This window comes from Microcaecilia unicolor, chromosome 4, assembly GCF_901765095.1.
Source record: "Microcaecilia unicolor chromosome 4, aMicUni1.1, whole genome shotgun sequence".
In the NCBI taxonomy this organism is placed as follows: Eukaryota; Metazoa; Chordata; class Amphibia; order Gymnophiona; family Siphonopidae; genus Microcaecilia; species Microcaecilia unicolor.
Genome location: NC_044034.1, coordinates 340,909,099 through 340,921,238, shown reverse-complemented (window position 1 = coordinate 340,921,238; position 12,140 = coordinate 340,909,099).

The following is a 12,140-nucleotide window of genomic DNA, read 5'->3' as shown; positions in this document are numbered from 1 at the left end:
TACCACACTGAACTCTCTCCTCAAAGTACCTTCACCTCCAACCCACCCACCCCTTCATTTTCTCCCCATATTCTGGCTGAGTACTTTCATGATAAGGTTCACAGGATTAACTATTGCCCCATCCCCCTCCTCCCTTTCCTATCTAAGCTACTTGAACATGCTGTTCACTGCCGTTGTCTTGACTTTCTTTCATCTTAAGGTCAGGTATACACATAAAAGTAGCACATATGAGTTTAACTTGTTGGGCAGACTGGATGGAACGTGCGGGTCTGCTGTCATCTACTATGTATATTACTATGTATGTTAAGCTATTCTTGATCCACTTCAATCTGGCTTTTGCCTTCTTCGTTCAACTGAAACAGTGCTTGCTAAGGTCTCCAATGACCTGTTCCTGGCCAGATCTAAAGGTCTCTATTCTATCCATATCCTTCTTGATCTATCTGTTACTTTTGACACTGTTTTGATCACCGCCTACTCCTAGATACATTGTCCTCACTTGGATTTCAGGGCTCTGATCTTTTCTGGTTTTCTTCTTATTTCTCCCATCACACTTTTAGTGTACACTCGGGTGGATCCTCCTCCACTTCTATCTCACTATCAGTTAGGGTACCTCAGGGCTCTGTTTTGAGACCTCTTCTTTTCCCCATCTATACTTCTTCCCCTAACGCCCCGCCCCCCGGGTGCAGCGCCCCCCCCCCCGATGCAGCGCGGACCCCCCCGGTGAAAGACCCCCCCCGGTGCACGCCGCTGGGGGGGGGGTGCTGCTGCGCGCACCTGCTGCGAGTTTACTAACTGCTCGTTCGTTGCTGCTCCCTCTGCCCCGGAACAGGAAGTAACCTGTTCCGGGGCAGAGGGAGCTGCAGCAAACGAGAGAAGTTAGCGAAGTCTCGCAGCAGGCATGCACCGCGGTACCCCCCAGCGGCGTGCACCCGGGGCGGACCGCCCCCCCTTGGTATGCTACTGTCCCCTGGTACTCTACTACTACTACTACTACTTAACATTTCTAGAGCGCTACTAGGGTTACGCAGCGCAGTACAAAATAAACAAAGAAGGACGGTCCCTGCTCAAAGGAGCTTACAATCTAAGGAACGAAATGTCAAGTTGGGCAGTCTAGGTTTCCTGGGCAGAGGTGTAGAGGTTAGGTGCCGAAGGCGACATTGAAGAGGTGGGCTTTAAGCAGAGATTTGAAGATGGGCAGGGAGGGGGCCTGGCGTATGGGCTCGGGGAGTTTGTTCCATGCGTGGGGTGAGGCTATGCAAAAAGGGCGGAGTCTGGAGTTGGCGGTTGTGGAGAAGGGTACTGAAAGGAGGGATTTGTCTTGAGAGCGGAGGGTTTTCAGTATGACCTTTATGCTGATGACTCCCAGATCTACGTCTCCACACCAGAAATTTCAGCAGGAATCCAGGCCCAAGTATTAGCCTGCCTGCCTGACATTGCTGCCTGGATGTCTCACCACCATCTGAAACTAAACATGACCAAGACTGAGCTTCTTATCTTTCCCCCTAAACCCACCTCTCCTCTTCCCCCATTCTCTATCTCCATAGATAACATTCTCATCCTCCCTGTCTCATCAGTTTGTAACCTTGGGGTCATCTTTGACTCCTCTCTCTTTTTCTGTGCACATATGCAACAGACTGCTAAAACCTGTCATTTCTTTCTCTATAATATCAACAAAAATTGTCCCTTCCTTTCTGAGCACATTACCAAAACCTTTATCCACACACTTATCACTTCTTGCTTAGACTACTGCAACTTGCTTCTCACAGGTCTCTCACTAAGCCATCTGTCTCTCCTTCAATCTGCTCAAAATTCTGCTGCACAACTTATATTCCACCAGTGTCGCTATGCTCATATTAGCCCTCATATTAGCTCCTTATCCATTTCTGAATACAGTTCAAACTCCTCTTATTGACTTACAAGTGCATTCACTCTGCAGTTCCTCAGTACCTCCCCACTCTTATCTCTCCCTACACTCCTTTACGGGAACTCCATTCATCAGATAAATCTCTCTTATCTGTACCCTTTTCCTCCATTGCCAACTCCAGACTCCGTTCCTTTTATCTTGCTGCACCATACACCTGGAATAGACTTTCTGAGCCAGTGCGTCACGCTCCATCTCTGGCCATCTTCAAATCTAGGCTAAAAGCCCACCTTTTTGATGCTATGGGCAAGTCACACAGGAGGTAATTCTGTATAGATTGCTTAAAGTTAGGTGCTGGGATGATGTGCGCTAAGCGTGAACTCTATCATGGCAACTGTGCACTGTTATTTATGTATTTATTACATTTGTACCCTGCTCTTTCCCACATACAGCACGTCCAGTGCGGCTTACATAGTAAAAGAAAGCATCTTACATGGTAAAGAATATAGTAAAAACAAGGAAATGTAGGAACAGTATTATAAATTGTGATGATCATAATTACTTACATTATGAAAGGCATTACAAAGGACATGTGAAAAGAACGTAATGAACTAGAATAGGAAAGGTAGACAAGGATATGATAGGTGAAAGGGAAGGAGAATGTTACAGAACAAAGTCTGTATTTACGCACCTAACTTTAGACATGAGCGCTTTTGCTAGCTCAATAGCTGGTGTAAATGCTTGTGCCTAACCGTAGCCAGTCAGGCACATAATTGCTTGTATTCTACAACCAGGGGCACTTACGTGCTAGGCACAACCCTGACCCGCTCATGCCCCTCTCAGTCCACATCACCCTTGCAGTTGCACACAATGGATTTTGCGCATGCAACTTATAGAATACTAACTAATGGCAGTTACACACGTAACTGCTAATTAGAGCCAATGAACATCAGTTACAGGTAATAATTTGTCATTAATGCCAATTAGCATCTAATTATCTTATTAATTTACATGCACCAATATTATTCCATTAACTGCATGTGAAAATCTGCATGCTTAGCATAAATGTTTGGCATGCAAGTTTGTAGAATTTGGGGGGAAAGTGCCCAATCATAGCTTGGTGTGGTCCTACTCCCTTCCCCCCTTCTTTCTTCCATGTTTATGTTTGCCTGTGAAGAGAAGTACTATGAAGAGACTTTGCCCCTGATGCAACAGTTCTTTCTGCAAAATTAAGGCCTCCGTTGGGCATATGTGGGTGGTGAAAAGGAGCAATCTGCTTTCAACAGATAGCATTTGGTAGAAGAAATAAATATTTTACAATTGAAATAATTGAAGAGAAGTATTGCACAAGTTATTATGGACCATATAAAGACAATAAAAAAACTGAGGAGTTTTTCTGAACCAGTGATTGAAAATGCTTAACCCTATGAGTTTTACTCTAGAGGGGTTTGTTTGTGTTCTGAGGTTCATTTCTCCTCTCTTCTTTAGATTTAGTTTTGTTATTACTATTATTCCTCAAAGACAGAGATAAGCAAGGAAGTACTGAATACTGATTGATTTGCCTCAAATGAATTACTGATACCTCATAATCTTCCGGCTCAGAAAAAGATGTTTATTCAGGCTGAGCTCCCAGAATCTTATTCTCGAGAAACACTGACTGCTATCATGAATTTATGGCTTTTTTCTGATAAAATGTAATCTGGATTGATTTATACTCTTTCTTGTCCCGAGTGAAGTGAAATAGTTTTACTATTGTGAACAAAAATGCAGGGCTGGAGCAAGTGGTTGTGCTGCCTTAAGCCACCTTTTGTCTTTGTGCCTCCATCTTAGAGTACGAAACACAAGAATACCATGAGAACGGCCCCACACTGCCAGGAAGCCGGTGTTGTACTTTAAATGCCATTTAACTTATCTGTTCAAAAAGGCATACCCTACCGACCCTACTTAAATACCTGAACCCTGCAACACTACGAAACCAAAGCACATAATAGACATAACATAACTCTTCCTCTATACGATTCCCTAGTATGTTTGTTCCACATGAACCTTATTCTACCACATCACTGTGTAACTGTTTATACCGGAATTGGCGAACGCCTTTACAGTACTATGTAAGCCACATTGAGCCTGCAAATCAGTGGTGTAGCCACAGGTAGGCCTGGGTGGGCCGGGGCCCACCCACTTAGGGTTCAGGCCCACCCAACAGTAGTGCATGTTTAGTGGTAGCTGGTAGGGATCCCAAGCTGTGCCAGCTGAAGACTTCTCCCTGATTGTAACGAAAACGCTACTCTCCAAGATACCGGCACCTGCGCATGCTCAGTTTTCAGCGCATGCCTGCTGCAGACTACTAAGGTGGAGAGAAGCATTTTCCCACCAGCTGAGATATTTTTTTGGCATGGGGGGGGGGGAGAACATTTGGTGCCCACCCGCTTCTTGCCTAGGCCCACCCAAAATCTGCTGTCTGGCTATGCCCTTGCTGCAAATAGGTGGGAAAATGTGGGATACAAATGTAATAAATAAATAAAAAATTGCTTACTTGGAGCATGCCACTCATTTAGATCTCACAGCTCCTTCCCCTCCACAAGCCAGCGTTAATTATCTCTTTTCAGCAGCCACTTCTGATTATGTTCCAGCTCCACCCAGTTCTGGCTTTACACTAAAGCTACCACTATAATTTAATTTAATTTGACTTAGTGTCATTTTAACATACGTTTTAATGTAAATCATACAGGAGGCAAATCTATAACAGACTGCCAACATTTAGGCACCAGGTTAGGGCTGTTCAGCTTGGAAAAGAGACGGATGAGGGGAGACATGATTGAGGTCTACAAAATCCTGAGTGGTGTAGAACGAGTAGAAGTAAATAGATTTTTTACTCGTTCCAAAAGTACAAAGACTAGGAGATACTTGAGGAAGTTACATGGAAATACTTTTAAAACAAATAGGAGGAAATATTTTTTCACTCAACGAATAGTTAAGCTCTGGAACTCTTTGCCGGAGGATGTGGTAACAGCGGTTAGCACACCTGGGTTTAAAAAAGGTTTGGACAAATTCCTGGAGGAAAAGTCTATAGTCATAGGCGGTCGGTGGCTCAACTGTTTGGGAAGGCTAAGGGGGCGGGGTTAGGGGGTGGGGCCAGGGGTGGAGCTTAAATCCATAATTGTCTGATAACACACAGAAAAAATAAATAAATAAAAATAAAAGTCACAATTAATACCCTTTATTAAATTTAGATATTAGATACGTATCATATGTCAAAGAATAAAGTGGTTGCTCAAAGCACATTCTAAGCACAATCGCTCAACTGCAAAACACTATGCACAACTTTGTGCAAAAACACACTCAGAACCTTACTGTACCATAAATATTACACTGGGCAGAACCTAATACACCATTATACCACCCATACGGAAAATGCAGACCGTCAACAATATGAAACAAGGGATCATATCATCACAATTCTCATGTAGAGCCACAAAACACCCTACTTAATGTGGAATAAAATGCCATAAATAAGTAAATAAATATAAACTTTTAATGTTGAGCACCTGATTCTCAAAGTGGACATATTCCAAACACTATAAGGAAAATAAAATGATCTTTTCTACCTTTGTTGTCTGGTGACTTTTTCTGATCATGCTGGTCCAGTATCCGATTCTGCTGCTATCTGTCCTCAGTGCAGGTCAGGAAGTCATCCTCCTTAAATATCTCCCTGGCAACCCAGGACACCTCCAGCCAACCCCCCCCCCCCCCCCCCCCCCCCCCCCCACTCCCAGCAGTAAGGTAAATAAACCATAAACCAATTTCTACAACTGATTCACAAGGCTAGAGGGCTTTCACTGCAGCTCCTGCTGTGAGGATGGAGGTAAATCAACAATTTAAACCCCTCAGATCACAGCAGGGGAGGCTTAGCCTCTCCAAGCCTCTTATACTGGGCGCCTATGTCCATAGTCTGCTATTGAGACAGACATGGGAAGCAACTGCTTACTCTGCAATTTGTAGTATGGAGTGTTACCACGATTTGGTTTTTAGCCAGGTACTTCTGACCTTGCTTGGCCACTGTTTGGAAAACTGGGCTAGATGGACCATTGGTCTGACCCAGTATGGCTACTCTTATGTTCTTATCTAGTTGATATTCAAATCGATTTAATCGGCCAGAAAGGGCTGCTGACCGGGCCTATCTGCTTGTTTGGGGCAATCCGCTAATTTTCATTGGCACTTAAGTAGCTATTGCCACTGAAAATGAGTGGTTAGAGCCTAATTGAAAGCCAGCTACTTTGGGGACGTTCCAGGGGTGGAGTCAGCATGGAGCTGGTTACGTGTCAATATTCAGTACTTAACTGGACAGGGTAACCACATAAATAGGACTGTACAAAATGCAGTCCTATCTTTATGTGGCAACCCACGGCCGGTTAAGTACTGAATATCAACTTAACCGACTGTGCATTAGTCAGTTTTGCAAAAACCGGATATTCAATGCTGAAGCCTGGACATGGCCTGGCACTGAATATCTAGGAATAACACCGGCAGCGGTCAGCAAAACGCTGACTGTCACCAGCTGAATATTTACCCCAAAATTTCCATGGGTAGTGAGCTTATTCTGTAAGAATATTTCATGTGTGTCTAAAGAGGGGCATAATTGAAAGGGGCGCCCATTTTTTCCTCAGGATGTCCTCGCAGGACGTCCCAGTGAAGGGGCAGGGCAAACCCATATTATCGAAACAAGATGGACGTCCAAATCGCGAAATTTAGGTCAACCTTAGAGATGGTCGACCCTGATTTTCGGCCACAATGGAAATCGAGGACGCCCATCTCAGAAACAACCAAATCCAAGCCATTTGGTCGTGGGAGGAGCCAGCATTCGTAGTGCACTGGTCCCCCTGACATGCCAGGACACCAACCGGACACCATAGGGGGCACTGCAGTGGACTTCACAAATTGCTCCCAGGTGCATAGCTCCCTTACCTTGTGTGCTGAGCCCCCCCAAACCCACTCCCCACAACTGTACACCACTACCATAGCCATAAGGGGTGAAGTGGGGCACCTAGATGTGGGTACAGTGGGTTTCTGGTGAGTTTTGAAGGGCTCACATTTACTACCACAAGTGTAACAGGTGGGGGGGGGGCCTGGGCCCACCTACCTGAAGTGCACTGCACCCACTAAAACTGCTCCAGGGACCTGCATATTGCTGTCATGGAGCTGGGTATGACATTTGAGGCTGGCAAAAAATATTTAAAAAGTTTTTTTTAGGGTGGGAGGGGGTTGGTGACCACTGGGGGAGGTCATCCCCGATTCCCTCCAGTGGTCATCTGGTCAGTTCGGGCACCTTTTTGAGGCTTGGTCGTAAGAAAAAATGGACAAAGTAAAGTCGGCCAAGTGTTCGTCAGGGACGCCCTTCTTTTTTCCATTATCGGTCGAGGACGCCCATGTGTTAGGCACGCCCCAGTCCCACCTTCACTACGCGTCCGACATCCCCCCCCCCCCAACTTTGGTTGTCCCCGTGATGGAAAGCAGTTGAGGTCGCCCAAAATTGGCTTTCGATTATGTCAATTTGGATGCCCCTGGAAGAAGGATGCCCATCTCCCAATTTGTGTCGAAAGATGGGCGCCGTTCTCTTTCGAAAGTAAGCCTGTAAGTATTCTAGTGTAAACCTGCATCAGTGACCAAAATGTAGGTATGCACATTTATGACAGGTCTATGGCACTCACAAACGTGAGTGCCTAAATGCAACAGCTGTCTGTAAGTTATGCACATAAATGTCAGCCCTGCCTATACCCCACTAGTGCCCCTTCCTGTGAACACTTAGCCTGCTGTAATAAAGTTAAAAGCACTTAGCTTGGGCTAGGGCATATCTTCCTTGGCTCCTCTCCTCCTGACAGACCGCGACCAACAGTGACCAGACATTTTGTTGCCTGCTTCAGGGTCCAACGGTCGGGAGCTCTATCGAAAGGAAAAACAGGAGATGAGCGCTTAGGGGGATAGATCACACCCCTACGCAGGCTGGCAATTCACCAATAATACACATACATCGAGGGAACCTATCGGTCTCTTCATATGGAGGACAGCACAGAGAAAATTGCGATCCTCTTTAAACGGGTAGGCGTCAGACGCGCTTAGTAGCAGCAACCAATCAGGTGACAGTCTTAAAGGGACAGTGTATAATGAAAAAGCATTCAGAAAAAGTGGCACCATTCCACTCTTGCATTTAGACCCTCTGGAACCATAGAATTTCCAACTAAAGCAAAGGACTTATGTCAGAGGTTATTGTCTTGTGGATACCCTTAAAAAAGCAGTCACCTTAGCATACCACCATGCGGCTGCTGCAACCGAGCTCACGTGGGACAGACGATGAAGAGGATGTTCTGACGTATATTAAGATTCACTGAACAGGCTGCTGCAGTTTCAGGAATCATGAGAAGAAACTGGAATGTCCTTAAAACCCTCCCTGTTTTCTCTAACACCAAAGTGAGATTTGCATTTAGCCGAGGACAAAACTTGAAAGAACTCTTATGTCCGTCTTTGTTGCCTTCTAGTACATAAGTACATAAGTACATAAGTACATAAGTAATGCCATACTGGGAAAAGACCAAGGGTCCATCGAGCCCAGCATCCTGTCCACGACAGCGGCCAATCCAGGCCAAGGGCACCTGGCAAGCTTCCCAAACGTACAAACATTCTATACATGTTATTCCTGGAATTTTGGATTTTTCCAAGTCCGTTTAGTAGCGGTGTATGGACTCGTCCTTTAGGAAACCGTCCAACCCCTTTTTAAACTCTGCTAAGCTAACCGCCTTCACCACTTTCTCCGGCAACGAATTCCAGAGTTTAATTACACGTTGGGTGAAGAAAAATTTTCTCCAATTTGTTTTAAATTTACTACACTGTAGTTTCATCGCATGCCCCCTAGTCCTAGTATTTTTGGAAAGCGTGAACAGACGCTTCACATCCACCTGTTCCACTCCACTCATTATTTTATATACCTCTATCATGTCTCCCCTCAGCCATCTCTTCTCCAAGCTGAATAGCCCTAGCCTCCTTAGTCTTTCTTCATAGGGAAGTCGTCCCATCCCCGCTATCATTTTAGTCGCCCTTCGCTGCACCTTTTCCAATTCTACTATATCTTTCTTGAGATGCGGCGACCAGAATTGAACACAATACTCAAGGTGCGGTCGCATTATAACATCCTCACACCTGTTTTCCATACCTTTCCTAATAATACCCAACATTCTATTTGCTTTCTTAGCTGCAGCAGCACACTGAGCAGAAGGTTTCAGTGTATTATCGACGACGACACCCAGATCCCTTTCTTGGTCCATAACTCCTAACGTGGAACCTTGCATGACGTAGCTATAATTCGGGTTCTTTTTTCCCACATGCATCACCTTGCACTTGCTCACATTAAACATCATCTGCCATTTAGCCGCCCAGTCTCCCAGTCTCGTAAGGTCCTCTTGTAATTTTTCACAATCCTGTTGCGATTTAACGACTTTGAATAACTTTGTGTCATCAGCAAATTTAATTACCTCGCTAGTTACTCCCATCTCTAAATCATTTATAAATATATTAAAAAGCAGCGGTCCTAGCATGGACCCCTGAGGAACCCCACTAACTACCCTTCTCCATTGTGAATACTGCCCATTTAACCCCACTCTCTGTTTCCTATCCTTCAACCAGTTTTTAATCCACAATAGGACATTTCCTCCTATCCCATGACCCTCCAATTTCCTCTGTAGCCTTTCATGAGGTACCTTGTCAAACTCCTTTTGAAAATCCAGATACACAATATCAACCGACTCCCCTTTGTCCACATGTTTGTTCACTCCTTCAAAGAATTGAAGTAAATTGGTCAGGCAAGATTTCCCCACACAACCTCAGTGAGAAATAGTGGACACAAGAAATGTAATGACTGCAGGATGTGCCCCTTAATGATGGAAACGGATAGGTTTGCACATCCATCTACCGCACAGAATTATAAACTATTTGTGAACACTGACTGTAGATCGGATCATGTGGTCTATTGTATCCGCTGCCCATGTGACAATCTCTACATGGGGCAAACCTCACATCAGCTTATCACTCGTCTCACTGAACATAAAAGCGCCATAAAGACAAACAAGTCAACCTCACCATTAGTGCTACATTGCAATGCACCACAGCATCCCTTTTCATCCTTACGATGTTGTGTATTGCAACAAATCAATGAACCCCCAGGGAGAAGATGAGTGACCAATAGGATACGCATTTTACTCCAAAAGACGCAACAATGGATCTTCAGATTAAATTCTATTGTTCCAGAGGGTCTAAATGCAAGAGTGGAATGGTGCCACCAACCTCATCCTGGTGCATGATGGGACCTGCAGCTTTGATTTCAATGTGTAGAACCATGGACTACAAATACTACACTGCTTTGGGATATAATTTGAAAAACAGGCCCAGTCAAAAGGTTTTCCTCCTGGAATGGGTAACTTGGCAGCACTGGTGTCAGTAGGTCAGAGTAATATGGCAGAAAGGCTGAAACAACAGAATGGATTAAGATGAGAGGAAAACAGAAACTGAAAATTAAAATCTAAACAAGGAATGAAGAAAGCATGAAAGAAAATAAGAATCAGGAAAGGAACAAGAAAGAAACATAGGAACGTGGCATAAATGATCCTTTGAATAGGTGGGGTTCTGAGGCTTTCCCCCCCCCCTATGATTTTCATACTCTGTTGCTATATGTTGCTTCTGTATAATTAGCATATGTCTTGAATTTTGTCACAATCAAGAAGAGGGATAGTGATATGGTATTAATAGACTCTTATTTCCTCTGTTATATATTTTTTTTGTAGAATATGCGCTTTTAATAAAGTTAAATAAAAAAAATATTGTGAATTTGAAGCAGTAGCACCAAGGAGGTTAGATTGAGAACAGGAAATGGTAGGAGGCTAGCTCATTATATGGGTTGAAGCCAGTAGGCGGAGTTACTGGTTCACCTAAAACAATAGCAAACGCTATTGAAAGCAATAGTAAAAGATTATTAGAAATAACAGACTGCCTATGCGTGGTCCATCTGTAAAAAGGCAAAAGCTGTTCCAGTTGGATAGGCAGTGCCTTAAAAGGTGGAGGACAAAAGATTTTTGTTATTTTTACTTATTTGACTGCTTTTTAATTTATTTGAAAGCATTCCATATGTAGATATAAATATCATGAAATCAAAACTGAATATCATGAAAACAGCTTCAAAAATTATTGTTGCTGGTGGAAACAGCCCTAAAAAAAGGCTGTATTTTGTGCTAATTTTTCTACACTGTTCTAACTATACAATACAGTAATACATGGCCAAATGTCCGTAAGCATATCCTGTTTACTGATGGGTTCATCTTAACTGTTGTTGTAATCTACCTTGGAAAGTCTGGTGTTGTAAAGTTTGGAAGTAAAATTAAATTCTCCTTTCATTGGGTCACATGGAATCACATCTTCAACTCATCTCTTTTGTACAAATGGATTATTGTGTTTTGAGCATGTTTCAGGAATAAGTGGTTTTCATGTCATAATAATAAAAAATAAATATTTTCTTTCATGCAGATCTCTCATTTGTTTAAACATAACTGGGCTATAAGCCCCTAATGCAGGGCATTGGTTTTCTTATATTTTTAACATTGCTTTTGACTTGTAACCACTCGCCCCCACCTACCCTCCTCTCCTCTTTCCTCTACACATTAATTGATTTGATTTGCTTACTTTATTTTGTCTATTAGATTGTAAGCTCTTTGAGCAGGGACTGTCTTTCTTCTATGTTTGTGCAGCGCTGCGTACGCTTTGTAGCGCTATAGAAATGCTAAATAGTAGTAGTAGTCCTTGTGATGACTTATACTGTGTCAAAACTGAAAATATAGTGAGACAGAATAATAGAATTCAGTAACATCCAAAATGTATTAATTAACATCATAATTGTGTTTGCATTTGTGTAATAACTGAGAAAATGCTGTTGAAAAACTGACTTGAAGAAATAAATATATATCACAGAACTGGAAAATGTTGGCACATTTACACTGACTCTGGACATGAAGGTAGCTCTGCCCTCATTATTTAATAGAAATTATTTTAAATAGTAGTAATAAACAATATTAAGTGAATTTTTTATAATATACCAGTGCATTCCACAAAACAAAAGGAGCAAGTTCCCACAAACCATCTTTCCCCTTTGATCTAGGCACAGAAAAAAAAAAGATTTTAAATGGTCCCAGGTTTCAACATAATTCGTGTTTAATGTGGGATATAACTGCCATAAATAAGTAAA